Source organism: Eschrichtius robustus, chromosome 14, assembly GCF_028021215.1.
Source record: "Eschrichtius robustus isolate mEscRob2 chromosome 14, mEscRob2.pri, whole genome shotgun sequence".
NCBI lineage: Eukaryota > Metazoa > Chordata > Mammalia > Artiodactyla > Eschrichtiidae > Eschrichtius > Eschrichtius robustus.
Window position 1 is genome coordinate 75213741 of NC_090837.1, and position 14460 is coordinate 75228200.

The 14460-nt window shown below is 37.4% G+C and overlaps 1 protein-coding gene across 3 annotated transcripts in view; it reads right to left on the minus strand.

Annotated features, from left to right (window-relative positions):
- Window positions 1-14460, minus strand: part of DYM (dymeclin) — a 385877-nt gene that overhangs the window by 213243 nt on the left and 158174 nt on the right. The window lies entirely within an intron of this gene.

Here is a 14460-nt window from a genome sequence, read left to right on the forward strand (position 1 = left end):
TGCTGATGTATTTTTCTTCTTCTTCCTTCTTAAATATAAAAGAAAAACAAAACAGACGATGCTATCATTAGTAGACAAAAAGGAGCTATATTTAAAAAGGTATGGCACATAGAACATGTCTGACAGAAAAACCATCAGAGGTCAGTAGTTTGAAAGCAAAAATAAGAAAACCGAGGAGTCTCTTGAAAAAGTGGAGCTATCGTAACAACCACAGAAAATCTCTACCCTTGGGTCAAGGAGAGGCCAAGAATGCAAATAAGGCAAGATCTTCAAGAAGAGATGCGCCCATGCTCTGCTCCAGCTCTGGTGCTCACCTCCAGGCCTTGGTAAGCAAAAACTGTCTAGCTTCAGTTGGCGAGTTCCACAGACTTGTAACATGGGCATCAGAGACAGAAAAACTGGGCAGCACAGCAGCCAAGGCTGGGTTGCCACAAAGAAGGAGGCAAAATGCACAAAAACCAACAGGCTCATCTGGCACCAGAACTCCTCGTTCTCTTCCATCGAGGTCACCCTACTTCTTTTCTCCTTGACGCATGAAGCCAATGAGCCACATTCTTTCCATCCATGCCTGAAAAAGGACAAGACTTCTGGCTGATTCCCGCCCTCTCCACTGAGAAGATAAGCCCCCCTGTAGAGCACAGCAGACCTCCATCATTCACACCTTCCAAAGGGGGTCTCACCACCTTTTAAAATAAGTGAATCTAGACTTTCATTTATAACTATGAATGGACAAGAAGCCACCAAAAAGTAGAGAAATCCAACAGTGAAAAAGATACGGTGAATCTAATCAAGCCTCTGTTCTAATTGCCAGCATATATGAAATACAGAGGACAGAAGAACATGATAAATAACACAATGATATAATCAGCCAAAGCCAAATGTATGAAATTCTACTAAACAAATAAGTCAGTTTCTACAAAAAATAAATGGTGTAATAAGGTGGGAGAGGAAGAGACTGTTACAGATAACAGTCAAGAACTAAATGCTTTGGAAACTCATTCAAACCAACCAACTCAAGGAAGACATTTTAAAGATAATTGAGAGAAAACTGAATATTAGTAGGTATTTTAAAAATATTGTTGGGCTTCCCTGGTGGCACAGTGGTTAAGAATCTGCCTGCCAATGCAGGGGACACAGGTTCAATCCCTGGTCTGGAAAGATCCCACATGCCGCGGAGCAACTAAGCCTGTGCGCCACAACTACTGAGCCTGCACTCTAGAGCCCGTGAGCCACAATTACTGAGCCTGTGCTCTAGAGCCCGCGAGCCACAAATGCTGAGCCCACGTGCCATAACTACTGAAGCCCGTGCACCTAGAGCCCGTGCTCCGCAACACAAGAAGCCACCGCAATGAGAAGGCCGCGGGCACCGCAACGAAGAGTAGCCCCTGCTCGTCGAAACTAGGGAAAGCCTGCACAGCAACAAAGACATAATGCAGCCAAAAATAAATAAATAAAATAAATTTATTTAAAAAAATAAATAAAATAAAATAAAATATCGTTGGTTTTGTTGGATGTGATAATGGTATTATGTTTATTTTTTTATGCCTATATTTATCAAAGTGACATGCTTAAATACCCACAAATGAAATTTTATATATATATATATGATTTACAAGATTAAAAAAATAGATTTTAGCCAAAATATAAAAGGCAGAGGGGGTGGGGTGGGTAGATGAAATGAGAACAGAAGAATGTTGATGAATCCATGGGGATTCATTATACTATTTTTTCCAATTATGTTTACATTTAATGTGTTCATAATTAAAAGTTTATTAAATAAACAAATAATAAGAAAATGAATAAATGTGAAACTAAACAAGCAGAACAAACAGACCCCCAATTAAACAAAGATAATTTAAGAGGCTGGGGAAAAGTTTTTGAAATTCTAATTAGTATCTTTGGTGAGAGTTGACAGAATACTGTATCCATAAAATAAGAACAGGCTACTATGAAAAATGAGAATCACAGAATGAAGAAAGGCTACTGAAGATTAAAAATATGATGACTGAGACTTAAAAGAGAGAGAGGAGGGCTTCTCTGGTGGCGCAGTGGTTAAGAATCCGCCTGCCAATGCAGGGGACACGGGTTCGAGCCCTGGTCCGGGAAGATCCCACATGCTGTGGAGCAACTAAGCCCGGGTGCCACAACTACTGAGCCTGCGCTCTAGAGCCCGTGACCCACAACTGCTGACCCCGTGTGCCGCAACTACTGAAGCCCATGTGCCTAGAGCCCATGCTCCACAAGAGAAGCCACTGAAATGAGAAGCCCATGTACCGCAACGAAGAGTAACTCCCACTCGCCACAACTAGAGAAAGCCCGCGTGCAGCAACGAAGACCCAACGCAGCCAAATAAATAAAATAAAATTTTTAAAAAAAAGAAAAGAGAGAGAAATTAGCAGAATGGGCGCTATGGAAAACAGAACTTGGGATGTGAAACACAAAACTGAGAAGTTCCCTCAGACAACAGCAGTATAAGGCAAAAAGACAAAATATAAGAGAAAAGTGGAGATTCAGTATATACCTAATAAGAGTTCCAGAAGGAATAGACTAAAATCGACCCTTGAACAACATGGGTTTGAACTGCATGGGTCCATTTATATGTGGATATTTTTTTCAGTAAGTATACAGTCAGCCCTCCGTATCCGCAGGTTGCATCCGCAGATACTGAGGGCCAACTATGGGACTTGACAATCTGTGGGTTTGGGTATCCACGGCGGGTCCTGGAACCAACCTCCCGCCGATACCAAGGGAGAACTGTAGAAGCAAAAGAGAAAAATTAGTAATAGGGCTTCCCTGGTGGCACAGTGGTTAAGAATCCGCCTGCCAATGCAGGGGACACTGGTTCGAGCCCTGGTCCGGGAAGATCCCACATGCCACAGAGCACCTAGGCCCGTGTGCCACAACTACTGAGGCTGCACTCTAGAGCCCATGAGCCACAACTACTGAAGCCCACGCACCGAGAGCCCATGCTCCGCAACAAGAGAAGCCACCGCAATGAGAAGCCTGCACACTGCAACGAAGAGGAGTCCACACTCGCCGCAACTAGAGGAAGCCTGCGTGCAGCAACGAAGACCCAACACAGCCAAAAACAATAAATAAATAAAATAAATAAATTTATTAAAAAAATTTTTTTTTAAAAAGAAAAATTAGTAACAGAAAATTTCTTTGAGGGAAAGAGAAACTTGCAACACTTTAAGCAAAAATATTGAAAAAAAATCAAAATTTAGTCTGATAAGATTTCTGAATCAACAGTATATGAGAAAATCCATTGGCTTCTAGACAGAAGAAACATGCCAAAATCTATTGGCTTCTAGAGAGAAGAAACATGTTATCACCAAAAGAAAGAAAGGTAGACTAACATAAGATTTCTCATCTTGAACACTATATATCTGAAGGACAACAGAACAATGTCTACAAATTTTTGAGGAATAGATTATCATTCTAGAATTCTATATCTAGAGAAGCTACCACACAAGGATACAGAAAAGTGAAGACTTTTAAGTATGCAAAGACTCAGCATGAACCACCCATGCACTATGTCTGGGGAAAAAACAAACCACCACACATGTAAGTGCTTAGCTGCCCCTCCTCACCACCGTAATGACAACAAAACAATAACAGCCAGATAAAGTCAAGGAAGGAAAATATGGACTACTAAACAACAACAACCCCCCCCAAAAACCCACAATTATAATTCATGAAATGAGGAAAATATAATTAAATCTAAATAATATGGTTGACCTTAATTCTTTGCTAAGATAAAATAAATATTTCTCTGCTAAGTCTGCCTCCCTGCAAATTCCAAACAATATTAAAAATGAGAAAGGGGGCATGGAAGCAGATAAGCATTAAAAAGTAAAGAAATACTGTCTTCAACTTCATGTAAGTGTCCATAAGTGCCTCCACAACAGATTTTTACGCAGTTCAACTCTTTGACAAGAGACCCATGTCACCTAGAATCCGCCATTACAAATAACCCAACCCTGACCTGTGCCGGAGGCTCCACTCGGAGGATGGCATGTACAAATGCCCAATACATGGTAGTTGAGTACTGTTTGCGAAGTAACACTTTAAGCATTTCCATTTATTCATGACTAATAACGACCTTAATCAACTAGAAGAGACAGCCTATGTGTAAAACAAATGATAGTAGCTGAAAATACTCAGAACAATGAGATTTGCCAGTTGAATCTTTATAAAGGAATGATGCAATGCACAGTCCCTCTGATTTACTCTCTAAGGCTGCAGTTCTCAAAATGTGGTCCTGGGACCTCTAGGGGTCCCTGAGACATTTCTGGAGCATTCTCAAGGTCAAAACTATTTTCACAATAATACCAAGACATTACTTTCCACTCTCATTCTCTCGTGAGTGTATAGTTCAGCTTTCCAGAGGCTACATAACATGTCTAATAGCACAACAAATTTAATACAGAAGGAGACATGAGAATCTAAGGCAAAAATGTAAAACAATGCCACTTTCTGCTAAACTTTTGTTTGTGGAAAATAGTTACTTTCATAAAAATATGTTACTGATGCTAACATGTAATGGGGTTTATTATCATAATAATTACTTCTAAATGAACTAATCAAATATTTTAAAAATATGTCAGTTTTAATTTCCAATACAGTAAATGTAGAGAACAGTAATACACATAAAGTCATTATTTGGTGTCCTAAACTATTTTTAAGTGTAAAGACCAACAAGGTTAAGGCCACTGCTCTAAGTCTCCAAGGGAATACTAACCCAGGACACTCATTAGGCAACTTTACTAGTGAGAGGAGTCTCTGTCTTTCAAAAGGTCACACTTGAGCACACACACACTTGAGCATAGTTCGGTTTCTCCTCTCTCTTGGCTCCTGTGTTTAGAAATAAATTCTCATAAGCCACCTTATTTGAAACCAAGGTCACTGGTTCTTAACGTTTACTTGTGTGTGTCTACTACGTAACTGGATGGAAGAAGTGTTTCGAATAAAAGTAGTCTTATTCATTTAACATTCAACAAATATTTAATGAGTATCCACATAGTAAACTTATGATGCTACTATGAAAATCAGAAATCCAATTTGGCATTTACATAAAGGTCTGTCTTTTCTTCCGGTGAAAAATAAGTCATTATCTGGAAATTCTGGTAGTGTTTAAGAAAAATTAAAAATAACTAGCTATAGAGCTCACACAGCTTCCCAGGGGACATTAATGCATACTAGGCAGCATACAGAAAATTTTCTTGGTAACCTGGCTGTAGTTCTTGACCTATTTATTTGGTTCTTATAAAAACAATTCCTCACCTCTTGTATTCAACATCCATACAGTTTAATAGCTGTAGACTGTTATCATCTTGATTACACATTACATACATTTAACATTTTACACCAAAATAACTCAAACATGTAGAAGGGAACTCCTCAAGGATTTGAAAATATCTTCCTTTTCAAAAAGTATATGAGAATTGTTTGTGGTTCTAGGTCTTCTTTTCAGCTTCTTCCCCCCATAGGATTTGTTTTTATTGACTATATCTCTTCCATATGTTACAAAGGCTAGAATATTATACAGTAACATATTATATAATATCAACTCTTTAAAAAATTAAATATATATAGAAAAGCACAAAGAATAATGAACTTCCATACTCCCACAAATGACATTAACATTTTAACATTAACATTTAACGTTAACGTTAATGTTTTATTTTTTAAGATGAAAATCTCATTTTACTCCCCCAAAGAGGGACAACCACTATCTTGAGTTCAGTATATATCTTTCCCGTCCATTTCAAATGCTTTGTATGTATACACACAAACACACACACACAACCAAAAACCAGCATTCCTTTGTATATTTTCTACTTTACATAAACAGTATTATACTGTATCAGGTTGAATAGTGTCCTCCAAATTCATGTCACCCAAAACCTGTGAATGTGACCTTATTTGGAAATAGGGTCTTTGTAGACACAATCAAGTTAAGATGACATTACACTGGATTAGGGTGGGCCCTAAATCCTATATGACTGGTGTTCTTATAAGAGAAGGAGGAGAGACAGACAGGTACATGAGAAAAGGCCATGTGAGACCAACGCAGAGGCTGGTTGCAGCTGTAAGCCAAAGAACACCAAGGAATGATGACCAGAGGCGAGAAGGAGGCAAGGAATCACTCCCCTACATCTTTCAGAGAGAGTATGGTCCTGCCGACACCTTGCTTTTGGACTTCTAGTCTCCACAACGGTAACAAGCAATTTCTGTTGTTTTAAGCCACCCAGTGTGTTATGGCAGCACTAGTAAACTGATACACTTAAGTATTTGTTTGCGTCCTAATTTTTTCACTCAATAGGTCTTTGCAACTCCTCTATATTGATATATATATATATAAGAAGAATTATGTTTACCACATAAGCCAAGGTCTAATAGTACTAGTTGTTTTTTTAATGAACTGCTTCTATACTAGTTAGTAAATAGGTGCTGCCCCAAGCCACTCCTCCAGGACCTCCTCATGGTTTGGCAATTAAGGTACAGCAGAGGACAAAGGACTATATGGACAACAGCCATTTTTACTGGATGATTTTGATGCCATGACAGTTAAATAGCTGAAAATCACCTCTAATTCATTCCATCCAAGCATGGTACAGTCTTGCGTCAACAGGTCACATTTTTTTATCCACTCTTCTATTACGGAAATTTAGGTTATTTCCAGGGTTTTCCCTATTAAAATCAGTGTTACAATATAGATCCTTACCCTCATTATCCAAAATCTCACTACATTAAACTCAGAAACCAGGGAGTCCTTACTCTCCATACTTGTAGTATCTGGCCATTAATTACCTAAAGTCAGGAATTACACAGATTTTGAAAACAAAAATATCTGTAAAATCCCTGTTATACGTTACCCAGTGTGTGGTACTTAGTGACTTCACAAGCACTTTGGCAAGAGTTTGTTAGGAAGCAGAATTACTAAGCCATTGAGCACCTCCTTTTAAAAAGATATGTATGGAGGCTAAACAATACACTACTAAATAACCAAGAGATCACTGAAGAAATCAAAGAGGAAATCAAAAAATACCTAGAAACAAATGACAATGAAAACACAACGACCCAAAACCTATGGGATGCAACAAAAGCAGTTCTAAGAGGGAAGTTTATAGCAATACAATCCTACCTCAAGAAACAAGAAACATCTCAAGTAAACAACCTAAACTTACACCTAAAGCAATTAGAGAAAGAAGAACAAAAAACCCTCAAAGTTAGCAGAAGGAAAAAAATCATAAAGATCAGATCACAAATAAATGAAAAAGAAATGAAGGAAACAATAGCGAAGATCAATAAAACTAAAAGCTGATTCATTGAGAAGATAAACAAAATTGATAAAACATTGCCAGGCTCAACAAGAAAAAAAGGGAAAAGACAAACCAACAGAATTAGAAATGAAAAAGGAGAAGTAACAACTGACACTGCAGAAATACAAAGGATCATGAAGGATTACTAGAAGCAACTATATGCCAATAAAATGGAAAACCTGGAAGAAATGGACAAATTCTTAGAAAAACACAACCTTCCAAGACTGAACCAGGAAGAAACAGAAAAAATAAATAGACCAATCACAAGCACTGAAATTGAAACTGTGATTAAAAATCTTCCAACAAACAAAAGGCCAGGACCAGATGGCTACACAAGCAAATTCTACCAAACATTTAGAGAAGAGCTAACACCTATCCTTCTCAAACTCTTCCAAAATATAGCAGAGGGAGAAACACTCCCAAACTCATTCTACTAGGCCACCATCACCCTGATACCGGACTAAGATGTCACAAAAAAAGAAAACTACAGGCCAATGTCACTGATCAATATAGATGCAAAAATCCTCAACAAAATACTAGCAAACAGAATCCAACAGCACATTAAAAGGATCATACACCATGATCAAGTGGGGTTTATCCCAGGAATGCAAGGATTCTTCAATATACGCAAATCAATCAATGTGATACACCATGTTAACAAATTGAAGGATAAAAACCATATGATCATCTCAATAGATGTAGAAAAATCTTTTGATAAAATTCAACACACATTTATGATAAAAACCCTTCAGAAAGTGGGCACAGAGGAAACTTACCTCAACAAAATAGAGGCCATGAATGACAAACCCACAGCCAACATCATTCTCAAAGGTGAAAACCTGAAACAATTTCCACTAAGATCAGGAACACGACAAGGTTGCTCACTCTTACCACTATTATTCAGCATAGTTTTGGATGTTTTAGCCACAGCAATCAGAGAAGATAAAGAAACAAAAGGAATCCAAATTGGAAAAGAAGAAGTAAAACTGTCACTGTTTGCAGATGGCATGAGACTAAACATAGAGAATCCTAAAGATGCTACCAGAAAACTACTAGAGCTAGCCAATGAAATCGCTTGCATTCCTATACACTAATGATGAAAAATCTGAAAGAGAAATTAAGGAAACACTCCCATTTACCATTGCAACAAAAAGAATAAAATACCTAGAAATAAACCTACCTAAGGATACAAAAGTCCTGTATGCAGAAAACTATAAAACACTGGTGAAGGAAATTAAAGATGATACAAACAGATGGAGAGAAATACCATGTTCTTGGATTGGAAGAATCAACACTGTGAAAATGACTATACTACCCAAGGTAATCTACAGATGCAATGCAATCCACACCAAACTACCAATGGCATTTTTCACAGAACTAGAACAAAAAATTTCACAATTTGTATGGAAACACAAAAGACCCCTAATAGTCACAGCAATCTTGAGAAAGAAAAATGGAGCTGGAGAAATGAGGCTCCCTGACTTCAGACTATACTACAAAGCTACAGTAATCAAGACAGTATGGTACTGGCACAAAAACAGAAATATAGATCAATGGAATAGGATAGAAAGCCCAGAGATAAACCCACGCACATATGGTCACCTTATCTTTGATAAAGGAGACAAGAATATACAATGGAGAAAAGACAGCCTCTTCAATAAGTGGTGCTGGGAAAACTGGACAGCTGTATGTAAAAGAATGAAATTAGAACACTCCCTAACACCGTATACAAAAATAAACTCAAAATGGATTAAAGACCTAAATGTAAGGCCAGACACGATAAAACTCTTAGAGGAAAACATAGGCAGAACACTCTATGGCATAAATCACAGCAAGATCCGTCTTGACCCACCTCCTAGAGAAACGGAAATAAAAACAAAAAAAAAATAAATGGGACTTAATTAAACTTAAAAGCTTTTGCACAGCAAAGGAAACCATAAGCAAGATGAAAAGACAACCCTTAGAATGGGAGAAAATATTTGCAAATGAAGCAACTGACAAAGGATTAATCTCCAAAATTTACAAGCAGCTCATGTAGCTCAATATCAAAAAAACAAACAACCCAATCCAAAAATGGGCAGAAGACCTAAACAGACATTTCTCCAAAGAAGATATACAGATTGCCAACAAACACGTGAAAGGATGCTCAACATCACTAATCATTAGAGAAATGCAAATCAAAACTACAATGAGGTATCACCTCACACCAGTCAGAATGGCCATCATCAAAAAATCTACAAACAATAAATGCTGGAGAGGGTGTGAAGAAAAGGGAACCCTCTTGCACTGTTGGTGGGAAGGTACATTGATACAGCCACTATGGAGAACAGTATGGAGGTTCCTTATAAAACTAAAAATAGAACTACCATAGGACCCAGCAATCCCACTACTGGGCATATACCCTGAGGAAACCATAATTCAAAGAGAGTCATGGACCACAATGTTCATTGCAGCACTATTTACAACAGCCATGTCTTGGAAGCAACCTAAGTGTCCATCGACAGATGAATGGATAAAGAAGATCTGGCATGTATACGCAATGGAATATTACTCAGCCATAAAAAGAAACAAAATTGAGTTATTTTAGTGAGGTGGATGGACCTAGAGTCCAAATACCATATGCTAACACATATATATGGAATCTAAAAAAAGAAAAAAATGGTTCTGAAGAACCTAGGGGTGGGACAGGAATAAAGACACAGACATAGAGAATGGACTTGAGGACACGGCGAAGGGGAAGGGTAAGCTGGGACGAAGTGAGAAAGTGGCATGGACATATATACACTACCAAGTGTAAAATAGATAGCTAGTGGGAAGCAGCTCATAGCACAGGGAGATCAGCTTCTTGCTTTGTGACCACCTAGAGGGGTGGGATAGGGATGGTGCGGGGGAGACACAAGAGGGAGGGGATATGGGGATATATGTATACGTAGAGCTGACTCACTTTGTTATACAGCAGAAACTAAGACACTATTGTAAAGCAATTATACTCCAGTAAAGATGTTAAAAAAAAAAAATGTATGTTTTGATCAGTATTAACTAAAAAGCACAGAGCAACACAGCAGCACCAGCCACAAGTGGGGATTTAAATTCAAATTTAATAAAATTAAAAATTCAATCCCTCAGTCACACTGGCCAGATTTCAAGTGCTGCCATATCAGACAGTGCAGTTACAGAAGATTTCTATCAACACAGAAAGTTCAACTGAATAGCCTGGTATAGAGAACACCACTGTATCCATCATCCAGTTTTAGCAAATGTTAATATTTTTGCTTTTGAAGCACCTAAAGTCCCCCAGCTACTCCTCCCTGACCCTCTAACCTCTGACAACACTCTCTTAAATTTGGTACTTCATTACCATGAATATTTTTGAATTTATTATTGTCAATACATACAGTTCTATTTCATTCACTGTAGCTCCTAGCTCCTCTGCAGTATTTCATTTATGTTATCAGGTGCTTGCAATTTTTGAACACTACAAACAATCCTACAATGAACACTGCTTCAAATGTGCTCTTGTGAATCTATGGAAAAGTTTTTCCTAGGACTCCAACCAGGAAATGGAATTGCTGAGAGGTAGAGTATTTACTTCTGCAGGTAATTTGAGGAATGTGAGAGGCCAAATTCCTCTCAAAAGTGGTTCTACCAGTTTATACTGTCACTACCAGTATATGAGAGTCCTCTTTCTCTGTATTCTCACCTGATATATGAGATCTCGTAATTTTTGCCAATCTGATGAGTACAGAATATATCTTAATTAGCATGATCCCTGAGAATCATCAGGTTGAGCATCCTTTAAAAATGCTTACTGGGGAAATTCCCCAGCAGTCCAGCGGTTAGGACTCTGCACTTTCACTGCCAGTTGCCTGGGTTGAGGGCCGGGGTTCAATCCCTGGTCAGTGAACTAAGATCCCACAGGCCTCACAGCACGGCCAAAACGAAACAAAAAACTTCTTTAAAAAAAATAATAATAAAATAATAATGCTTACTGGTCATTCAGGTTTTTTATTCTGTTTTTCTATTACTTTGCCCATTATTCGAGCAATACTTTGTTTTTGTACCTGATTATACGGATTCTTTATAAATTAAAAATGCTGGTACTTCCCTGGTGGCACAGTGGTTAAGAATCCGCCTGCCAATGTAGTGGATATGGGTTCGAGCCCTGGTCCGGGAAGATTCCACATGCCGCGGAGCAAGTATGCCCGTCCGCCACAACTACTGAGCCTGCGCTCTAGAGACCGCGTGCCACAACTACTGAAGTCTGCGCACCTAGCGCCTGTGCTCTGCAACAAGAGAAGCCACCGCAATGAGAAGCCCACGGACAACAACGAAGAGTAGCCCCCGCTCACTGCAACTAGAGAAAGCCTGCACACAGCAACAAAGACCCAACGCAGCCAAAAATAAATAAATAAAAAATAAATTTATTTTAAAAATAAATAAAAATGCTAACCCTGTCTTCCTGTCTGCATGTTGTTTTTACTTGCTCTAACACTGAAAATTTTCATTTTAATGAAATTCATTCATTTTAATGTAGTCAAACTTATTAATCTTTTCATTCATGGTTTATACATTTTATGCTTAAGAAATTCCTTTCTCAAGTTCATAGTAATATTACCCTTTAATTTCTCTTTGAAGATTTTAAAATGCAGCTTTTCACATCTAGGTCTTATTAATCCAAGTGGAATTCTTCTTTGTATGTGGGGCAAGATAATCTAATTTTACTTTTTCACTTTGGATGAGCCATGTTCTCAATCTCAGCACAATTTATCTATCACTTCTGTCACACTTCATGTTTCCCTATTTGAGTGTGTAGTTTCTGGACTAAGTTCTTTTCCATTTATTTATTTTCTATTCCCTTGTTAATAAAACACAATCTTAAGTACTAAAGTTTTATAACTAGTCTATCTGGTTGGGTGAGTAACTCCACAATGAATTGCTTCAAAAACTTTCTAGGCTTTTTGCTTTTCCCTTCGATTTCTGGGATTAGCTTCTCAAGTCTCACAAAAAACTGCTGAGATTCTCATCAGATGAACATAGCGATTAATTTGGAGGCAAAATTAACAACTTTACGACACTGAGTCTTCCCATCTGTGAACATGGTATCTTTCTCCATTTATTAAGCTATATTTAATATCTTTCATTTAGGTAATTTATGCCGTTAAAATATTGTACTTCTTTTAGATTAATTCCTGGGTTTCACTGTAGTTTTATTGCCATTGTAAGTAGCATCTCTATATCACATTTTGAAGTCCTTTGTTACTGGTATGCAGATATAGTATTTATTTTGTATACTGATTTCTGACCCAGAAAATTTGTTCAACTTTCCTAACAGTTCTAATATTAGAGTCTTGAATTTTCTATGTAGTCAGTCATAACGTCTGCAAATACTGTCATTTAGATTTCCTTTAATTTTTAAATCATTTATAGCTTGTTCTAGTCCCAAGGACCTGCTTAGAATTCTGGTACAACATTGAGGAGAAGTGGTAATAAAGGGCATACACACTTTGTTCTGACTTTCAAGGGAAGACTTTCAAAATTCCCCAATCAAATATAATACTTAACTATAGGTTTTGGTAGATATTTTCTGTTGAGACAAGGAATTTCTTTTCTACCCTTATTTTGTTAAGGTTTTTTAAAATCATAAATAAGTACTGACTCTTATCCAATGCTCTTCCTGCATCTGTTGAGATGATTATATGGTTTTTTTACTCTTAAGTTAATAAATTACATTAAGATATTTTCTAATATGAAACCATCCTTGCATTCCTGCAATACTTGGTATTGACAGACATACTCTTTTTCCTATCTTGCTTTATTCCATTTTACAATATTAGATTTATAAGCTTTGTGACTACATTTGTGTCAGTATTGCTTCTCAATTCGAAATCCACTCTTCTTTGTCCTGCTTTGTGATACCAAAGCTGAACACTGTAGACATTTCTCCTTTGTTGGCTGTCTTGATGTTAAGTTTTATCAATAGAGGACATTTGGAAGGACACCTCAACATCAGAGCAAGAGGAAAGCTCTTTCTTCCCTTCTTCAATGTAGTGTTTTCCATGCAGTAGCCAACAACAGATCAGCATGGGGGACCTTGTAATGTTTACCTAAGTGACCTTCACAGTTCCACTTTGGCCCACATCCTCTGACAAGTTTCTTCACTACTGGCAAACTGCATATTCCTGGGACAACCAGGTCCTCTTCCTCAGAGATCTGGCCCTCAGCTTTGGGTGTATATGGGGAAGCTTCCTTTAAATTTCTAAATTCCTTCCTCCTCCTCTGTCAGATTAATGATAACAGCTACTTTTTGCACTTGTCTTTTCTATACTCTTTAGAGTTGGCAGTTTCTTTCTTAAAAGACTAAATATACTAAATATTTTAGGCTTGCAGGCCAGATAGTCTCTGTCACCCATGACTAGACTCTACTGTTGTCACTTGAGAGCAGCTGTGGAGAGTACATTAACAAATAGTTGTGGCTGTTCTACAATAAAGTTTTATTTACAAAAAACAAGCAGCTGGCCTGCCGGCCATACTTTGCTGAACTCCTTCAAAAGACTATTGTTGCTGATAGTAATGATGACAGGTATGAATGAATTAGAATAATTCACTATCTGTCAATTGAAAATTTGATATGAATACCACAGCAATCAGTAGAATAATAGTGATATGCAAGAAGTGACTTTTTTTCTTATTAGAAATAGAAAGTGAAGCAGGTAGTAATTTTGCACATTACAGTATTTGGGTTTAATATGAAAATTTACCAATTTAGAACAAGTTGAACACATATATTCAACATGAAAGATACTTTCGATTGTATTAGTACATAAGAAATTTCAAATTTCTCAGCTTGTTTATTATTTTACTTTATTTTTCATGTTCAACCTGGTTTGAAGGATAGTTATTCCACTTTAATTACATATGATCAGCAATTACACTTGCATGGTACCCAAGTGCTCAAAAGCTTTATGCGCTATGGGATTTTTATATATTTCTTAATGAAACTAGTATCTTAAGACTAATTAGCATAATCATGACACTTTGCTGTAACATATAATCTTCTGCATGTCTCTTGGTATATATGTACATGCATTTCTTTGCATATATACCTAGTAGAATTGCTGGGTGTTTGGATATA